This window comes from Centruroides vittatus, unplaced genomic scaffold (genome assembly GCF_030686945.1).
Source record: "Centruroides vittatus isolate TY-2023 unplaced genomic scaffold, ASM3068694v2 contig_1057, whole genome shotgun sequence".
Taxonomy (NCBI): Eukaryota; Metazoa; Arthropoda; class Arachnida; order Scorpiones; family Buthidae; genus Centruroides; species Centruroides vittatus.
The window spans coordinates 2124184-2134978 of NW_027120684.1; the positions used below are offsets into that span (position 1 = coordinate 2124184).

Genomic DNA, 10795 nt, shown 5'->3' on the forward strand with positions numbered 1-10795 from the left:
AGACATTTAATGTAATTTATACAATTTTTATTTAATTAATAAATGTCATTTACATTTATTGGCAGAAAATTAAAGTTTTATATATATTTTTTTTATCAAATGTTAAAAATATCATAATATAACTTTTGTAAATCAATGTTATCATTTAAATATATAAAATGCAGTAATATATTGATTCAGATAAAAGTTTAAGAGAATTGTCTATTGGCATTAATAAAGTTTTGATGAGTAAAACACAAAAATAAATACAAAATACCTAGAGGCAACACTTTCAACAGGTACATGATGTCAAAAGTGCTTGCCTTGAGATATTTTATATTTATTTTTGTGTTTTACTCATCAAAACTTTATTAATGCCATATAGACAAGCTCTTAAACTTTTATCTGATAAGAATTTGGCATGAAATAATTATTTCTTTTATATATTGATTTGTTTTTTGTAGAACTTTGAGATCATAGAAATACTATTTTAAATAATCAGATTTCTTATTAAAGCAAAAAGTTTACATTTTAAGAAATTCCAGTCATAATCAAATACACAAATGAACATTTTGATAAATAGCAGAATCTAATTCTCTATGTCATGAGCTAGAACTTACAAATATTAACTTACACCTTCCACTATTTCCACATTAATTCTTTACATTGGTTTTATTAAGTTTTCTTAAACAGTTTCTGCTGGAAATAGTGTGGAAGATGTGACTTAATACCAGAATCTAAGCTGTACACATCTAATCCTTGATTTACATGGTATTCAAATGGCATGATTTCAGTTTAACATAATTAAAAAATGTGACAACACTTTTTACATGACAGCATTTCAGTTTAACAAGATATTTTAAAATTTTCATTGATAAAATTAATATTCAGATCTATGCTAACTATTATGTTGTTGTAATTGAATTAAATTTATAGAAACTTAAAAATAAAAATAAAAACAAGCTTTGATAATAGATTTTACCGACAGATTATCAACATTAGTAAACTAACTACAAAAAAATTGGATCTTCAACTAAAAACCAAATGAAACATTCTATCTTTATCAACAAGCAAAGAAGATACAAAATAAAATTTCATTCACTTTATAATAGTAAATAAAAAATGAAACTTTGACCTATCCCTTCATTTTCTATGTAAATTATATAATCCACATGATGTCAGATTTACAAGGAACCCTATCTATCATGTAAATTGACAGTTAGATGTATGTGTTACAGGCCATTCATTAAATAAAAAAGAATACCATTTATATAAAAGGCATAAACAATTACTATTAGATCATAGATAAAAAGTTAGAATTTATAATACACCACATTCTGTTTGTAAACAAACTAGTCTGTGCTTTATATTAAAAGTTTTTTAAACAAATGCTTAACATAATCTTTATAATGCTAATAAAGACCTAACTGAACAAGCTAAATGTATGATAGATAAGTGACAGATAGATCACATCCAAAACCAGTCAGGTGCAACAATATACAATATATCCCAGAGTTAGAATTTTGATTCAGGGAGAGGGCCCTTCAGTAACTGTACCAGCATTAATCACAATACACAATCATTATCATGCAATGAACATTTATTATTCTAACATTTTCATTCTTCTTAATTGATCTTCAGGAGATCTCTGAATTTCACAATTTAAAAAGAACAAAGCCAAACATTCTGTAACAGTTTACAAGACAAATTTTAAAAATGTACTTGGTGGACTTTTACATGTCAAATGGAATATTGCAATACACAATAAAAAAACAGAAAACTAAACTGCATAAAAAACACAAAAACAAAATTATACATTATAATATAAACAAAGAGAAAAATTCTACTTTATATTTTATAAACTTTACTCCAGTACTTATAATCTCTGTACTGGCAAATTAATCACCACTGTATAACCTAAACACTATCCGTCCTATAGTATCCTCTTAATTTGCTTGCTCTTATATTTTTATCAAGTAACACTTTCCAGCAGCTGAAATTGTAATGTTTTCTCTATAATTTACTGCCTGCCCACTCTCTTTGGCCTTATGAATGTACCATGCCTAAGTATGCATGTATTAAGTAAACAGAAACATGGCACATTCATAAGGCTAGAGAGACAAACATATGTAATTTTCCAGTATTTTTCTATATTGTAAATTGATATTTTCATTTTGAATCTTCATGTTTGGCATACAGTTTATACAAATAAATTCTAATTAAAATTTTAAATACATATTATGTATTTTTGTATACATTTTAGTATTAGGTTCTCCTGAACATAATACTAAAAACAAATAAACTAATTTACTATTTACTGTATATCCAAATGCATATGACTATATTGTTGCATTGATTTCCCTAGATATATATAATTTAAAATTGTTGTCAAATAATTTTATAAACTGAACTATTAAATTTCTGTTTGTATTAATGTTAAGCATTAATTGTTAAATAATTATTTAACTTAGAAAAAATTTAATACATATACAATTATTTTGCGTAAGAAATAAAATTTTAATTCAATGCAATGTTCATTTCCTGTATATAATAAAATATTTAAGAAATAAATCGAATACAATATTTAAATATACACTGATAAGCCACAGTAAAAATTTTAATATTTTAAACACATTTTTTACAGAATTTTATATATTTCTAAGTATAATTAATTTTTTTCTTCTTTATCATTTTAATTTTTTATTGATACATTTTCTTTTTGTTTTTTTTTTGGGATCACTTATAAAGCTTTAGAACAAATAAATTTTGAATCTTTTGTTTTCTGATTTCCAAATACTTTTATTTTAAAATTTTATGTACTTTTTAAAATTTATTCAATTTTGATATTGATTTTAGTTTGTCAACAAAACTATACTGCTTCAGAAATATTAGACAATTAAAAATACTTTTTATTTGTAAAAGATTGTTCATGTTTATTAGTTTAAAATACAAAATTGTTTTTTTGTGATGAAAGCCATAAGAAAACAACACAAAGACCTATTTACCTATTTAGAAATGTCAGCGAAATTATGTCAGAAAATTCATGCCCTTTTCTAAGATATTTTATTCTACCACTAAATCATAAAAATTCTATTCTTTTGGACCTTAACTTTAAATGCATACCTATAAATTGTATGCATTTTAACAAGATTTAATAGTTTGATGAGTCGTAAATTTCTAAATTTTAAACTTATCTAATGGATAAGAAGCAATGACAATGATAAGTGATTAATTAGCTAGAAATATCAGGAACTCTAATAAAATTTTTCAGATTTAATTGAAGCATAGACAAAGCATAAAAGTTTTGTCTGTTTGTGAATGATATTCATTTGAATGCAATTTTTTTCCGCAGTCAGTGACAGGAGGAAATCAATTTCTTAACAATTCCCAATTATTTTTAGTACAAATAGAAACTGTGAGTTTATGATCAGTAAAATAGTTCAAAATATGTTATTCTGTTTAATGAAAATTCATATTACAAAATTTCAACATAACAATAATTAATCTCTGTCTAAAATTTAATTTAATATTCTAAAATCTTACCATAACAAAAAAGTATTCCCTAAATTGATATTTATCATTATATTTTGGTGAAATTCAAGTGACTTTGGATGAATATAGTATCATAATTTTCTCAGGAAGAACTGATGGGTATATGAGCTTTATTTATCTGCTATTTTCTTTAATTGTTACTTAATTAAACAAATTTTAAAAAGTTATAAGATTAACAAATTAATTCTTCTTATTACATCTTATTAAAATCATTTATATTGTTTTTACTTTTTTGCAGTCTGGAAATGCATTATAATTTTCTTTATAAGAATTAATGGAAATAAAATCTTACACAGTGGAACCTGGTTAACTCGAGCCTGGATAACTCAGTCATGTGTACTTGAAGTTATTTTCTTTCCCCAATTGTCTAGCATAACATGTTAACCAAGTTCGAAGAATTAAAGTTAACCAGTTTTCTAAAGCAAACTGGTTAACTTGAATTCCTTGAAACTTTTTAACTTAAGTTGGCCCTTGGGTTATTTCATTTTAGTGTCTTTAAGGGGTGGAAAAACAAATTGCAAATACAAATATACTCCCTTGGGTTTCATTGTCTTTAAAAGGGATCAAGTGCATGGAGTTAATTTAGTTAATTACATCAGCATTATTATCTTCTATTAAATAAATATATTTATTAAAAATTCATGATTACAAATTAAGTAAAAAAATGCATTGTCTTATCCCTCCCCTCTACAGCACACTTAGACGAACAAGTAAAGTTGCACACAACTAGAAATGGTTGTGCGCAACTTTACTTGTGTAGTTTCTGCATGCTTTTATGAAATATGAACAATAATGCTAGCATTTGTAATGTTACAGACAAATGAATGTTAGCATGCCGTTCATATTTCATTTCATATTAACCATGATAAGCTTGGAAATGCTATCATAGTAGTACTGATTAATTGTGAATTGAAAGTATTTGTTAGCCTGAGGTGATTTTAAAAAGACAATGTTTTGCATGGAAAATAATGAAAAGAGATGATGCATCATAGGTTCAGGCCTGTTAACTTCATTACAATGTTCTTTCAATGGAACTGTTTTTGTTGTTGCATTAAAAATTAATAATAATTAGAAAAAAAATTACTTTTTAACTGGAAGAGAACAATCTAATATATCAAACTTAAAAGTTACAAATCAAAACTATCTAACTGTTACATTCAGCTTAATTTTATTATACCTTTGCTTGTATCTAGCTTTTAAAAAATTATGTGAGAAAATATCTGGTTAAATTGCATTATCCTATAAACTAAAATAAAAGAATTGGTTTCATTAATTTCTTAACTGCAAAATATTTACAAAAATTATTCTGAATTATTACAGATTAAACAACTAAAATTAGTAAAACAAGCATGCTATATTCTGCTAAAGGATTTTATAATTCATATCAGGTGTACTCAGCAGAGAAAAACTACAATCTTATTACATTACCTGAGATTTGCTGAGAGAAAATTCTTCATATAACAAACATTTTCAATCTATTACTAGACAATCTTCAGATTTTGAACTAAATTTAAGAAATTATTCCAAAAATAGAACATTATGTTTTGAATTTTTACATTTAAACTATTATAAATACAAATTTAAAATTGCACAAATTAAATAAATGAATTATGAAAAATATAAAGTTAACAAAACAAAAATTAAGAAAGTATAACATAAAAAGTAAAGCCAAAGTTGATTGTAGGGGACACATAACTCAAGAGTTTTTATGTCCTAATCTTTTTTCTACGACATATTTTCAAGATGAAGGTAATGCATTTGCATCCCTAGCACTCAGGCATTGTTCTTTAATCTTGCTCTTGTATATCTCTATTTTTTCCATATATGTAGCAGTGGATGGAGAGAGTATTATCTTAATAATATTTGCTTTATCCCACTTTATAATCGGAGCCTTCCATATGCATTAATATAGATACTGAAGGCTTGATTAAAAAAGAAATAGGTTGAAAGCATTTGTTAAAAAATTTTCTTTCAGAAAACCTCAGGTGACCTAATAAGATTGTAGGATCTTATAATATTGTTCAATTGAATAGTTCCGTAAATTCATTTTTTTTAAAAATTCTTAAAAATGATCTTATGTTATTAAAATATTTTTTATTTATAACTATGCACAATTTATAATTTTATGAGCATATCCTGTTTCCTTACAAAATTTACATTAATGATGAAATTACATTTTACATAAAACTATTAGTTTCTCAGACAGGAAATATACTAATATAAATATCAAATCTACAATAAAATTTCAAAATATTAATCAATCTTTAAATTAATCCTGATACTTACATTTTCAGTTTTACTAAAGAATTATATATTTTCTAAAACATCTTTACTATTATTTCTACAATACTGGAAAATTATTATTTAACAAGTTATGATGGCAAAATTTTTTCTGAAGAGACAAAAAGAAAAATGATACTTCTGCTGATGTTACAAATTTTTAATAAATATTTTTAAATTAACAAGTGATGATTTTGTTTGAAACAATTCAAGCTAATATTTAAACATCCTCAGGTTTGAGTTTTACTTTTATGACATTCAAGTCTGAGAAAGTTCGTCTTGATTATTAAAATAATACTCACCCTGAAGCCAACTTACTATCTTTTACAGAAAAATATATATTTCTTGAGACTATACAGAATGAGTCAATTCCATTCAGTCCCTTCACACGTTGTTGAGACATTAACAATTCCACAGCAGAGTTTTTTTTAACCAACTTAATATCCAGTTAATGTTACCTTAGGTGCCAAGATGGCAGCTCGTCTCTGATTCCAGCAAGGAAATAGTGGGACGCACATTCTAACCTAACCTAACCTATTCTAATAATTTGGTTGCTAATAATTATGGTAATATATTAGAATAGGTTAGGTTAGGTTAGAACGCGTGTCCCACTGCTTCCTTGCTGGAATCAAAGACAAGCTGACATCTTGGACCTAAGATAACATTAACCTAATATCCTTCATTTAAAATATTAATTAAAAATTGGTAATATCAATAGTGTTAGAAAATTTATTTTCTTTACAGCAATCACAATCCAATATGTTTCCAAACTGTTTTATAATTGAGATAAGTGTTTTGGATATTTAGTTTAAAAATTATTGATATATTTCATGCTAAATAATTGTCAAATATCTACCTATGGTATAAAAAAAATAGAAGTTATGGTTATGTGTAGTATTTATTACAAACTGCTGATAAACAAAACAAAATTATATGACTGCTAAAATGAGCTAGTAGAAGAAAAATCCTGTATCTTCCTTTCACTCAATATTCAGATTGGTTATTGCAGTAAATTATTTCTTGAATCAGTTTGAACCATCACCACCAACTGATGCATATTATATTGCCTGCCGAGAACATTAGTGACATAACTCCAAAAATGTTGTTTTGAAATAATTATTTTCAGAGTTTTTGTTGAAATTTCAATCTTTCATTCCTACTTAATTATTTGAGTTATCCAATTCATTTTTTCTTTGTAGCTAGAACACCTTCAGGTAACATGGATAATTTTTTCCTCTTTTAACTTAGTATCTAATTTTTGTTACTTTATTTTTTATTTTAGTTATATCACTAATGCATTAAAATTTGAATAAGTTTTAGAGATTTTGTGGAGTATACCAACATGACAAGTACATTTTACCGATCATGAATCTCACAGTACAGTAACTCAAAACTGACAATTTCAGAATTATGTTGCTAATGTTCTCGGGAGTAGAATTATTCAAAATAAAGTCGCGTAAATGTACCATCAACTAAAAATTGTAAAGAGAATTAAATATTATCCATTGAAGTTATATGGTAGATTATATATCAGTCAGAATTTTTTAATATTTTATTCTGCAACTTTTTTAAAAATCAAAATAACTAATAAATATTAATAAATATCATACTTAATTATAATTTTTTCAATTTTGAAAATACTTTTTAAATAATTACATCTTTGATAAAATGCACAAGTTTTACAAATTACAGTATTTAATTAATAATAAACATATTTATCATGCAGGTATAATAAATATATAAAATATATTTTTTTTTTTATGTAAACAAGCATATGATACGATCAATTAATTAACAATCAGATTAACATATATCATCAAATAAATGATATGTAGATTTGTTACAAATTTTAATGATCTTTTTAAGTTTTAATATAATATCCTTTTATCTGTAATTTGATTGTTATCAATTAATCTGATATTTTGCAAGCATTTGATATTAAATTATTTTTTTTTTTTTAGTAATAATTTAAATTTCAAACATAATAAATTTTTCTTAATTAGTTTATAATTTAAAAACGAAATTAATTAAAAGGTATTTATATAGAAATGTATACTCAAAGATATTTTCTACATTGTCAAAGATCCAGAGAGAAAATGTTAAACAAAGAATGAGAGAGGCTCTATGCCAAAACAACAAACATTGACAATTTCCAGAAAATTAAAGTTTTTCAAACTGAAAATTAGAATTAAAAGTAAAAATTCTTATAAAAAACCAACTGTACAACAAATTTATTTCATTTGTTCAATTAGTTTAAAAAATAAAACATTCATTTTTATTTTTAAAACTAATTAATTGGGCCAATAATTAAAAAAAAAAAAAATGAGTATATTCTAACAAGTAAAATAATAGTTCACCAATAATCACGTGTAGATTTCTTCGAGGTGACAATAAGTTGTAGATTACAAATTGACACATTCTAAAGAAAAAATTATGAATAGTGAATATGAAGCATTTCTTTGTGTATACCTGATATCGTCAAATTTCAGGGCAGTAGACTATATTAAATAATAAAACGGTTTGAACAGTTTGTCCTACTTAGACTGTTGAGTCACTTTAACTGAGGCTATGGTAACAATTCTTTTGTTGCTAAAATGGGGTCCACAAGGATTCACAATTGCAACTAACACATTTTTCTATTACTGTATTTTACATAAAAGCGTTACTTTATATTCTTAAATTTAGCATTTCTGATTACAAACATTATAACGTCTTAAACCATGATTTGAGATATTTTATTTAATAATAAATATCAAAAAAAATGTTCAATCTTGAACACGTAAAAGTGCTCCTCTAGAGGGCATTACGGTGCATTTCGTGGCCATTAATAAAGATACATACATTCCATTTACTTCCAATCTCGTTAGTCATCCAACGAATACGGCTAATTTTATCTGATTGGACAGAAATATTTAATCCATGTTTATCGTCTATATAAGCTATTAAATCGTCTTAACTAAATTTAGAAATAATTTCGTATAAATTCAGTAATAGAACACCGCTAGAGGTCGTTGGAATCGTTCATTGGAAACGTTTTTTGAATAACAGCTGTTTGCGTTTACATGTCCCGATCCTTTTAACTGCTATTATAGTTTATTATGTGGAAAAAAATGCGCTTCTAACAATAACAATGATCCTGATATACAGTGTGTTTGAATGTGGTGTGTTCTTCGTAGAAATGGGTACGAGGTAATCGACAAACTGATCCACCCCAAAAAAAGATTTATCAATTTAAATACAAATAATTGAATTTCTCTTATATTTTGTGGTGAAAATTTAGTACGAAATAGAAAAGTTTAAGTTAAAAGTTGGTTTTGTAGCAATTTTCTTTTAATGTACAGTATATATTGATATTCTTGCACGTTTTTATGGCTTATGAAACCATATAACTAGTAATTATGTGGTTTCACAAACCTATATTGTTATATGTATAGTTTGATATATGTCTAGAATTTAAATATAATGTTTTCTTAAAAAACAAGAATAATTTGTGAAAGTTTTTTTGCAAATTTAAATTGCCTTTTCATGATTATTTTATTTTATAAACATTCAAGTGTGATAAAATGTTTATAGAATAATTTATAAAATTTTAACATTAATTTAATATTATAAAATGTCAGTTTTTTTAAGATTATCTGTGCTTCTTTATTCTTATCTATTAAAAGAAACAAAAACCTTTTAATAGTCTATTGATTGATAATCTTTAGAGATATAGACTTTGAATGTGAATCATTTATAATTTTTCAATCATTAATTAGAATTAGATCTTGATTGTCCTCGCATTGAAAAATACTGATTGTAACATCACATTCAAAAATGCTTAACAAAAGTTGATGTTTAGAGCATATTTCTCTCAAGTTTTTTATCAACCAAAAAATATCAAGACTATCAAAATGTTTAGCTTCTAAGGATGACTTTTATTGAACAAGAATAAGTAAAATTTCAAAAATTTAATTATCTATTTTAGAATATAGGGGGTGAGTAGTCCAAATCATACCACTTTCCACAAAAGCATATATAAAACCTTTAGCAACAATTAATCTGTCATATAAATACATAATAATTGTTGCTAAAGGTTTTATATATGCTTTTGTGGAAAGTGGTATGGTTTGGACTAGTACCATATGTATGTATATATATACATATGGTACTAGTTCACATATATATATATATATATATATATATGGACATTATAAGATTTTTACTTCACACAATTGGTTTATTTTTACATAAAGTTCTGCAAATGGTGCCATTTTGGCAATTGGTCTCTTAAATCACACTAGAGGTTTTCCAAATGGTGTTTTGATTACTGTTACAAATAATTAAATAATTTGTATTACTCACTAACATCTTTTTTTATTTAATGATTCGAGTAATGAAAACTACAAAACAATAAAAATTGAAATAATATATTGGAAGTAAGAATAAACAAATTTTTACCAGCAATTTTTATTTTTGTTTGTTAAATGAATTTTTTAAATGAGGTTTATTAATAGAACTTATTATAAAGGTAAAGTTTCCGATTAGCAATGAGAGGAAATCCTAATAAGTTCTATTAATAAACAAAGTCCAAGCCAAATAGACAATATATACACAGAAATGTAAAAAGTAAGGACAAAGAGGTAAAAAGAATTTTTAAATGAAGATTTGCTTCTAATATCTCATATGCCAATTTTAGCATATCTATAATCATTAGACTAATAATTTAGAAAAATAAAGAAACTAGGTTACTGATTAGTCCAAAGAATCAACATAGCACCTTATCCAGCAAAATACTCTACTCAAAACTTTACAAATGCTTTGAACCTAATTTGATAGGTCTTCCTCAGTCCATAATTCACATAAAAACATATCTAAATATGTAATGTTCCAAATAAAACATTTTTTTTAAAAAAGCATTTGGTATAACTGAAATTTTCATCAATGCAAATGTTTGATAGAACATTTTACAAGACTTGTGCTATAATTCAAATTCTAAACAACT

At 25.0% G+C, this 10795-nt stretch overlaps 1 protein-coding gene across 3 annotated transcripts in view; it reads right to left on the minus strand.

Moving 5' to 3' along the window:
• LOC136972652 (lysine-specific histone demethylase 2-like) overlaps positions 1–8803 on the minus strand; it is a 54788-nt gene extending 45985 nt beyond the window's left edge. The window contains exon 1 of one of the 3 annotated variants that reach the window (XM_067267265.1): positions 8653–8803. The gene's annotated coding sequence lies outside the window, so the exon portion shown is untranslated. The other 2 variants (XM_067267254.1, XM_067267261.1) reach the window with 2 other exon arrangements.
• Positions 8804–10795: the final 1992 nt, after the last annotated feature.